Here is a 9,577-nt window from a genome sequence, read left to right on the forward strand (position 1 = left end):
ACCAAAACAACCTCATCTAATAGAAATATCTGATCAAATCAAATGGGTGTGTGTGTCTTTCGGTCTATCGAGCACATTATCGTCTAAAGGTTTAGACACATTTGTAGATACTGAAGGAGATTCAGAATCGTCTGTTAATGGCAGTATTTGACTGTGCGTACACAACACGAATACGCCGTATATGTTGTATTTTTTTTTTGTTTCATGACTTTGGTGTTATTTAATCCTAAATGACAGGAAGCTCAGAAAATATGTGGATCACTTTCTCAAACAAAGTAAGAATCCACTCTTCAACATGTTTTTAATAAAAGAATACTGCTGAGCGGTCTTTTCTGTGAACTCTCATTTCACTATTCATCGGTTTATGCACACTAGCAGTCATCTGGGACAATAAACCTTTCACAACATTATTCTGTTCATATTTAAGCCTTGAATATACAGTCACCGTCCACTTTATTAGGAACGTTTGCACATTAGCCAATCACAGTGCAGTAACACCAAGTAGATATAGCCCATGTGCTTTGACCTCTCTTATCGACAAGGCGTTTCCTCATACAGAACTGTCGCTCACCAAGCTCCATTCTCTACAAGCCCTGACATGAGGCAGAGATGGAGGTAGCAGATATGAGGATGTTGAGGTTAGGAGTCTTTAGGAGTGATGAGGATGGACAGGATTAGGAACGAGCACATCAGAGGGACAGCTCAGGTTGGCTGTTTTGGGGACAAGGACAGAGAGAATAGATTGAGATGGTTTGGACATGTAGAGAGGAGATAGATGCTTATATTGGTAGAAGGATGTTGGAGATGGAGCTGCCAGGTAAGAGGTCAAGAGAAAGGACAAAGTGGAGATATATGAATGTGTTAAATTAGGACATGGAGGTAATTGCTGTGATAGGAGAGGATGCTGAGAATAGAGTTAGGTGGAAACATATGATCCGCTGTGGCGAACCCTAACGGGAAAAGACGAAAGAAGAAGAAGAAGATGCTTTATAAACCCTAGAGACTGTTGTGTGTGAAAATCCCAGATCACAAGTTTCTGGAATACTGAAACCAGCCCATCTGTTACTAATCACCATGCCATGGTTAAAGTCACAGAGAACATTTTCTTTATTTTGGTGTTTAATGAGGACAATAAATGAACCTACCTACGTACCTATCAATCGAAAGACAGAGGAGAGAGAGAGAGAGAGAAAGAGAGAGAGTGAAAGAGAAAACAAAAAAGCCCAAACCAATTTATTACTAATTAATTTCCTTTAGTCTTTATGCAGCATTTGTGTGTGCAAATGAATACAACTGAAGGGCAGTTATTAATGGAATCCTGTTTTCACCAGTTAAGGACTTGCTGATTTCATAACGAGAAATGTATCTCTTTATTTCTCAAGGCTGCCTTTTTGAAAAATATCCACATAGTTTCTCAAAATTATTACTATTTCATAATGAGAATTAAGGCACAAAGAGTTTTACTCTGGTTCATAATAATCATTCAAATTTGCAGCACTGACAGCTTCTTATGTAATAATGACTAGATTTCTACTATGACTCATTTTATAATAAGCAAAAAAAAAAAAGTTAAAAAATAAGTTTTTTTAAAAATTATAATTAAGTTTCTCAAAACGATGCCTTAGTTTCTCAAAATACACAACATTTTTATGAGTATTAGTCATTTTGAGAAACCTTCGCAATGTGATGTTCAAAACCAAGAAATTATTTTCTTGTTATTCGTATTTTTGAATTTCTTCATGTAATGAGAAGAAGCTTCCTAGAGGCTGTTTTGTCTCTTGTTTTTATTGTACAGACACCGTTTTATTTGCTGAGGTTTTATTATTACGCCAGTTATTATTTGTTCTTCTGCTTATATCCTGCCACCGCCTTCGTTCCCGGAAGCCTCTGTGAGATCTGTTGTGATTGAAAACACTTAGTACACTCGAAAATAACTCTCATAATCTTATAAATAATGTTTTCTCTACATTCTTTAAACATAATGTGATTTAAGCAATTATTTCCTGTGCATCACCCGCAAGTCATCCACTTACTAAATGCCCAATTTATCAGATTGCAGACGGAAATTAGCGGTCTGTGTTTGGCATCTTGCTAGATCAGGACATAAATGTATTTTTGTTGTTTCGATGTACACATACAGATGTACACATAGAGTGCTGTGGAAAATGCACGTCCATGACTGCTGAGTCATAAAGGAAAAGATAAAGGACAGGCTTAGTGAAAGCTGCTTGATGCAATTAGGAGACATAAAATGGAAGGATGAAAGGTTTACTGAGATTAAAAGAACTAAACAGTAATGTGGATAATATTTAGGAAGTATTTCATGGACATAGAGGTCATTTTATAGCTAAAAGTGAAATGTTAGGGCTCCATCATTAACTCTTTGTACCAGAGGCCAGAAAGTGGTGCTTAACAGAGCAAATGAAAATAGACACTCAGAGATTAAAGAATTTATAGTTTTTCTTTAAGTCTTTATATTTTTATCTAGCCTACTAGAGACAGTAATTTCATAGAAAAGTTCCAAAAAAACAAAAATGGTTAGTTTGTCTCCACACAAAGGTTTCTATCTTCTATCTACGGTGGCCGAGAAGTGCAAAACAAAACAAATTCGAAAACACAACGACAATTCAGAAAACAAAATAACAAATCAGAAAACAAAATAACAAATCCGAAAACAAAATGACATTTCAGAAAACAAAATAACAAATCCGAAAACAAAATAACATTTCAGACAAACCAGAAAAGGTTTGCGAATGGAAGTCTTACTGCTGATTGGACGATAAACCTATCACTCAAACTAATCAGTAGAAAATTGTGTATAACTTTATTTCTTGTGCACGTGTGGAGTTCTGCATTCACTTTAAGAAAAAGAAGAACATTCATATGCTGTTATTTTTAATATGCTGATAGCACATCATGGCATGAAGATTAGTTTGCGAGCTCTAAAAACACCTGAAGAATGCAGGTATGTTTCGAAGACAAAACTATCCCAGATTAAAGGAATGCTATAAGAGCAGAACTGTGTGGACCAGGAGAGTTGTTCAGTTACTGGACAATGTGATTAGCACTTCAGCAGAAAAGTTGCATGTTAAACGTGATGACATTACACATTTCTGCAAGAACTTAATCCATAAGGGACAGTGCAGAGGACAGGCCATAGATTTGTTCGACATTATAACTCCATGGGACCAAACTATCTGTGGCATGTGGATGGTTACGCTACACTAAAGCCATTTGGTTTTGCTATATCAGAATGCATTGACGGTTTTTCGAGACACGTTCTGTGCCTTGTTTGTAGACCAACTAACGATAATCCTGCTGTTATTGCAGACCTACAAGAAGAAAACAAAAAAGGTTCAAATTATGCAATGCATTTAACACTGGACTTGTCAGGCAGAACAAAGCATGCTGAATTAGTATATTCTGAGTTGGTGCCAAGTGAGACCTAATGTATTAAATGTATGAGTCGATGTATTAAAATTGCATTGATCGCATTGTCTACAAATTTAATAAACAATTACTTCAAAAATCCACAGTAAAATTGGATGATGTTTATTATGAGCATTGAGTAGGTAACTGATATGATCTCAGATGGTGGGATTAACATTTTGAAATTTCCATTTTATAGGGATTAAATAGTGCCTCCTGGTGACTTGGAAGAGAAATTATTAAAAAGAATTGACAGTAAAACGCTGCTTTCTGGATAAATGATATTACAGACATGGTAACTTTGAAGAGAAATATTGTATGGAGAAATATTTCTGTCTTGATACAATTTTGTCTCCTAAACCTTATCTCCCCTATTATTAAATTAAGAGTTATAAAAAGGTTTAGCCTTTATATTGTGTGATTTGTTTTGTTATATATTTATTGAATACAATCTTTTTTGTAATTCTTTTGCTGTGGTGAAGGAGAAAGCTTTCGATAAGCTTTGCTTGGCTTAACTGCAGTTAATTTTCTGCCATGGCTCTTTTAAAACCTCCAAATTTGTTCCACATGAACTGCAGAAATTTGACTTATTGTAATCCACAGTATAGACGATACATTTTTATACATTCATAAACACACCAGTCGACTTTCTACTGCCTCAGCCTGCTGTACTCCCTGTGTCTTGTATCACTTTCAGCACTTTTCACTTTTGTATCGTCCAATAAGCAGTAAGACTTCCATTCGCAAACTATACCGACCTTTTCCGGGTTTGTCTGAAATGTTGTGTTTTCCGATTTGTTCTTTTGTTTTCCGATTTGTTCTTTCGTTTTCTGAATTGTCGTTGTGTTTTCTAATTTGTTATTTTGTTATCCGATTTGTTATTTTGTTTTGCACTTCTCAGCCACCGTAGATATCGAACCCATTCTGCTCTCTGAGATAAACTGCTTGTTCATAATCATCTAATATTTCAAGGTGTTATCTTAAACCATCAAATTCTGTGTAAGGTCAAAACAAGTGAGGCTGAAAGCCAACAGTGCCCTGAGGTCAGTATAGGACTTGCGGCCCTGATTGAAAATGTCTGATAAGCCCATTTCCACCAGTGTACTGGTAAGAAGGTTTAAAGAACTTGTATTGTGTATGTTTGTTAGATGAGAGCCTCAATTATGCTGTAAAGATTGATCAACAGATTTAGGCTAAAAATGGAAGCGAGAGAAAACAGCTGGGTTTAGTGAAATCTGATCCTACACACTGCAGGCTTGACAGTATGAACAGTATCTTAAGTTTCTGATTAGAATTATTTTGTAAAGGTATTAAACAATATTGATGATGATAATAACACCTTCATGGTTCATGCAGTCAACTCCACAACATTTAGCTTCCCTCACAGAAATAGGGAAAATATAAATATTCAACGATTGAATAAACTACTTTTTTTCTCAAACCTTCTTAACATTTTTTAAAATATTCTAACTAGCCACTTTATTAGGAACACTTCTACACCTGCACTTTTATATAATTATCCAATCAACCAATCATGTGGCAGTAGTTCAACACATAAAGTCGTGCAGGAGACAGTCAGAAGCTCATGAGATTGTCACACACAACAGTCTCTTGGGTTCATAGAGAATGGCATGAAAAACAAGAAACATACAGTAAAGGGCAGTTCAGCAGCGGAATACCTTTTGTTGATGAGAGAATGAAAATCAGAAGAACGGCCAAATGTTTCGGGCTGACAGGAAGGCTACAGTACCTCAAATAACCACCTTTATAAATTTGTTGAGAAAAAACACAACTCAGAATACACAACAAGCTAAACCTTGGGCTACAACAGCAGAAGGAGAAGAACAGGAATATGAGGTGTGAGTGGACACAAGCTCACTGACACCAGACAGCTAAAGATTGGAAAAACATCACCTGGTCTTTCTGATGATGGTGTTAATATTAACTAAAGCGTTTGACTATGATGTTTTGTGTTGTTCTACTGCCACGTGATTGGCTGATTGGACAATTGCATGAATGAGCAGGTGCAGTGGCTGATACAGAAGTTCTGAAACACACAGAAATGAGTAAAATACACACTAACTTACACCATACATCACAGTTTTATATCAAACATGGGATCATATTAATTTATATTACATAATCTGTGTTCAGGAAAAAGCCTGAATGAACAAGATGAATGAACAATCCCAAAAAGTCAGGAATTGCCTCCCTGCACCATTATTCGAGACCCATATACCGCAGGTCAGTTATAGAGGAATGGACGAAATCATCTGGCATTAAAATGCATGTTCGAGTGCATTTGTAAAACTCGGATAGACTACAACACAAAACGGTTCATTCAATAAAGAAATAGGTTTTACCACACAGACAAAAATTACACTGGATTAGAATCTGATTGACCAAAAAAAAGGACGTGGATGACGAGTTACACTAATTCCTTTAATTAATTTAACCTGCCTCGGTTTAGGATGTTATATAATATAGTTAAATATAATTAAAGGTAAAGAAAAGGTTTATGCAGAGCAGAACATTGCGAACAAACATGTGCATGCTAATAGCTTGGCCTCCCACACATACAATTACAATATTTAGTATGCACTCCAGAGTCATAGAAATCAATGTAGCCTTTAAATAACTCACAAAAAGAAGGTTACATTTATAGGCCTGAGTTGCCCATGATGATCCTCCAGGAAGGATGGAAATGCCCTACACTATACTTGCCATCCAGTCTATTATTTCACAACACACCACATACTGTATAGTACATGCTACAATTCTGGGTAAATCTTCCCTCTTATATGTCAATATATATACACACATATATAAATATACATATGTATATGTGTATATATATATATATATATATATATATATATATATATATATATATATATATATATATATATATATATATATACACACATATATAAATATACATATGTATATACACACACTATATGTATATACACACACACACACACACACACTACATGACCACATTTTTGTGGACACCCGTCCATTATACCCACATGTGCTTGTAGAACACGCTGTTACAAAATTATTCTCCCTTAAACACACAGTATACAAAGAATTGTGTTCTTACAGACCTGTGGGAAAGGCTCACATATTTCTGTGATTGTCAATGTCCACATACTTCAGGCCATATAGTGTACAAGCACCCACTTAAATAGATTTTTTTGTATCGGAAACATTATTAAAAGCCCATAAAGCACAGTACTGCAAATCCTATATAGAGTAAAAGCACCAGTATATTCGATTTAACTACGTTTTTTACACCTACAAGTAAAAGTGTGAAAATCTCAGAGAATCTCACTTAACACCTTAAACTTTCAAAATGCACCAGAACGTCCCAGATCTTCATTCTCATAACTATGTACATTTCCCTTTAGTTTCACTGTAGCTCCCAAATATTACGCTTTAGGACAAAGAAAAAAAGACAATTTTAACCATTCCTACTATTGATAAAGTGGTATAAAATCAATACCAATCCACTCCCGATACTAAGCTAAAGAAAGTTTGTCTTTGGATAAATTCTGCATACTGAAGTACTTTAACACATACAGTGTTTTGTTTTCTTAATGAGTTTAATATTTAATATTTAATCTATGCCATTTTTCCTGGCAATAAAATAAAATAAATAAAAATAAATAAATAAACGTTAACTGAATTGATTTAAAAACAGCAAAAAGGAAACTTAAAAAAAGAAAAGAACAATAAATAAATAAATAAATAAATAAATAAATAAATAAATAAATAAATAAATAGACAGGGCCTGCATTATAAAAATACTCAGGCCACATAATGGATTAGTCAGCTGCATTTTCCTGTGGCTTTTCAACCAAAAGCTCTAGAGGACGTGTACAATTACTGGAACACACACTGGTTCAGCTACTAGTGCAGTCTGAGTAAGAGGAATCGTCTGTTTTATTTTATGGCTGCTTTAAAGAAAATCTCCAAAAAAAACCAAATCGAGTAGACATTGTATAAATCCTCGAGCCATGTCAGAGGCTACATGTCTTGAGCTGATGTTAAATGTAATACCAGAAAGTGCACAGCCACTGGTTACTCACCTATAGAAGCTTTCACTGAAAATTAGACCAGTATTAAAACTGTAGAGAATTAGATTTGCATTCAATGAGCCGTCTTTTTGAGCATTTTTTTCTGTTTAAATGAATTTATCTGTACTGACATTCTGAGTATTCCTGTGTATAAGAAAGCAAAGATTAAGGTCTACATGTAAAGGCACTTCATGCCTGAGAAAATAAAGACAATTATTTTTAAAGGTTAAATTCAGCTTACGTGTGCTCGGTTGCACCAGTTATATCTCATTACTGGATGTTTTTATTATTTATTTATTTATTTATTTATTTATTTATTTATTTATTTTTTGGACAACCTCTTGCAATGCAATGCAGTTCGGATCTTCGGACAATTTCCTAAGTGTGTAATAATGCCTCTGGTCAGTGGACTTGGCAAGTCTGGGCACTAAGTCCTCCATACCAAAACAAACTAGTTATAGATCTGTAACAGATGTGTCCTCTTTCTTCAGCAAAAATGTACCAATGTAGAAGATACAGAACATTCCTGGCATCATCAGGTCACTCCTTTAAAACAGATCCACAGACTCTTTAATCCTGAATCATTAAAAAAAAAATCAATATTATTATTTGAGAACAAATAATATTCCTTCCCTGTTCTCTAGTATAAATGCTGTGCCTAATTAAAAAAAAAAAAAAAAAAAAAGACTATAGACTTTTCAAATTGCTGACTCAGTTCTTAATTTCAACAATGTACTTTATCTGGTTTATACTTCATAGATTTATCTAACAAAATGGGATAAAATAGATTAATATCATAATTAGTGACCTGTATTAACATGTATTTAATTTCAGCTCATGCAATGTATAGGTAAATGAATGTAACCTCTCCAGCAGTCTCTGAGTTGTTGATTGGAGGATCAGGGTTTAACACTGATTTAGCACTAACAAGCTGCCACTGTTGGGCCCTTGAGCAAGGCCCTTAACCCTCACTGCTCCAACAGTGCTGTATCTTGTCTGACCCTGATCTCTGACCCCAACCTCCAAAATTGAGATATGTACAGAAAGGATTTCTCTGTGCTGTAATGTACATGTGACAAATAAATAAAATCTTCTATCTATCTAAATATGGTACGCATCAGTTCTAAATTTTTCAACTGGATGTCAAAGAAAAGCAAAAAATAAACAAATAAATGAAAAACAAATGACCAATGTAACAAATGAACTAACCAAATGTCACGGATAGCTTAAATCTTGTTCTTGAGTAATAAATCTTTTTAATACATGGCATTAAGAAACATCAGGAAATGTAACTGCTATACAGGGACAATGACGGTGTGCAAGCCTGGTCTTGATATCTGAATTCTGATAAATAGAGTGATAAATAGAGTGATAAATAAAGCTTTGTTAGCTTGTAGGCTTAGTGTTTTTAGTGCACGTGTTTGTGAGTGTGGCTCATAAAATTTCAGTGTCTTTGGTGGTTCTCAAGCCATTAAACTGGCTGGCGTAAGGATGCGGCTCAAGGGTGCAACACTGAGTCGGTATTTTTTCTTGTGGCCGCATGGCGTTATTGGTCTCTTTTTCTTTACTAATAAACGATATTGACCCTCTATCTGTAAGCTGAGTGTACAAAGACTAGCATTACTGTGACCATCATGCTATTATAGATACTAGTCATTGGGTTTAGTACAATCATTTTCTTTAATTTATTATCGATGGCTGTATTTTTAATCAGGGAGCTTCACTAAACTATGCTCCCTAGTCATGGTGGTGATACTGTTATCTTTTGGAAGTTTATTATCCATCTTTTACCTAAAAAGATGTATATAACGTACAGTTAAACCTTAAAATTACGATTCAGTAGTGTTCATTAAATCTTTTTAAAAGTTCTTATTAAAACTACACGACATCCACATTTCAGTTAAAGACATATAAAAGGTACAATACATAACACCACCGCCCAGGGATAAGGAAACATACAGTTTAGTAAACTATATTCTGTTTTCCTTATACGTCAGATGCCTAATGTCTGAGTTCCCTCTCATTTTAATCTCTGTGTGGTTTCCATTTCACTGCATCCTTGACAT

At 34.8% G+C, this 9,577-nt stretch overlaps 1 protein-coding gene across 1 annotated transcript in view; it reads left to right on the forward strand.

Annotated features, from left to right (window-relative positions):
• pcnx2 (pecanex 2) overlaps positions 1-101 on the forward strand; it is a 32,261-nt gene extending 32,160 nt beyond the window's left edge. The window contains exon 35 of the mRNA XM_060872894.1: positions 1-101. This exon is cut by the window's left edge and continues 1,475 nt beyond it. The gene's annotated coding sequence lies outside the window, so the exon portion shown is untranslated.
• The last annotated feature ends 9,476 nt before the right edge of the window (positions 102-9,577 follow it).

The sequence above is a fragment of the Tachysurus vachellii genome, chromosome 6, assembly GCF_030014155.1.
Source record: "Tachysurus vachellii isolate PV-2020 chromosome 6, HZAU_Pvac_v1, whole genome shotgun sequence".
Lineage (NCBI taxonomy): Eukaryota > Metazoa > Chordata > Actinopteri > Siluriformes > Bagridae > Tachysurus > Tachysurus vachellii.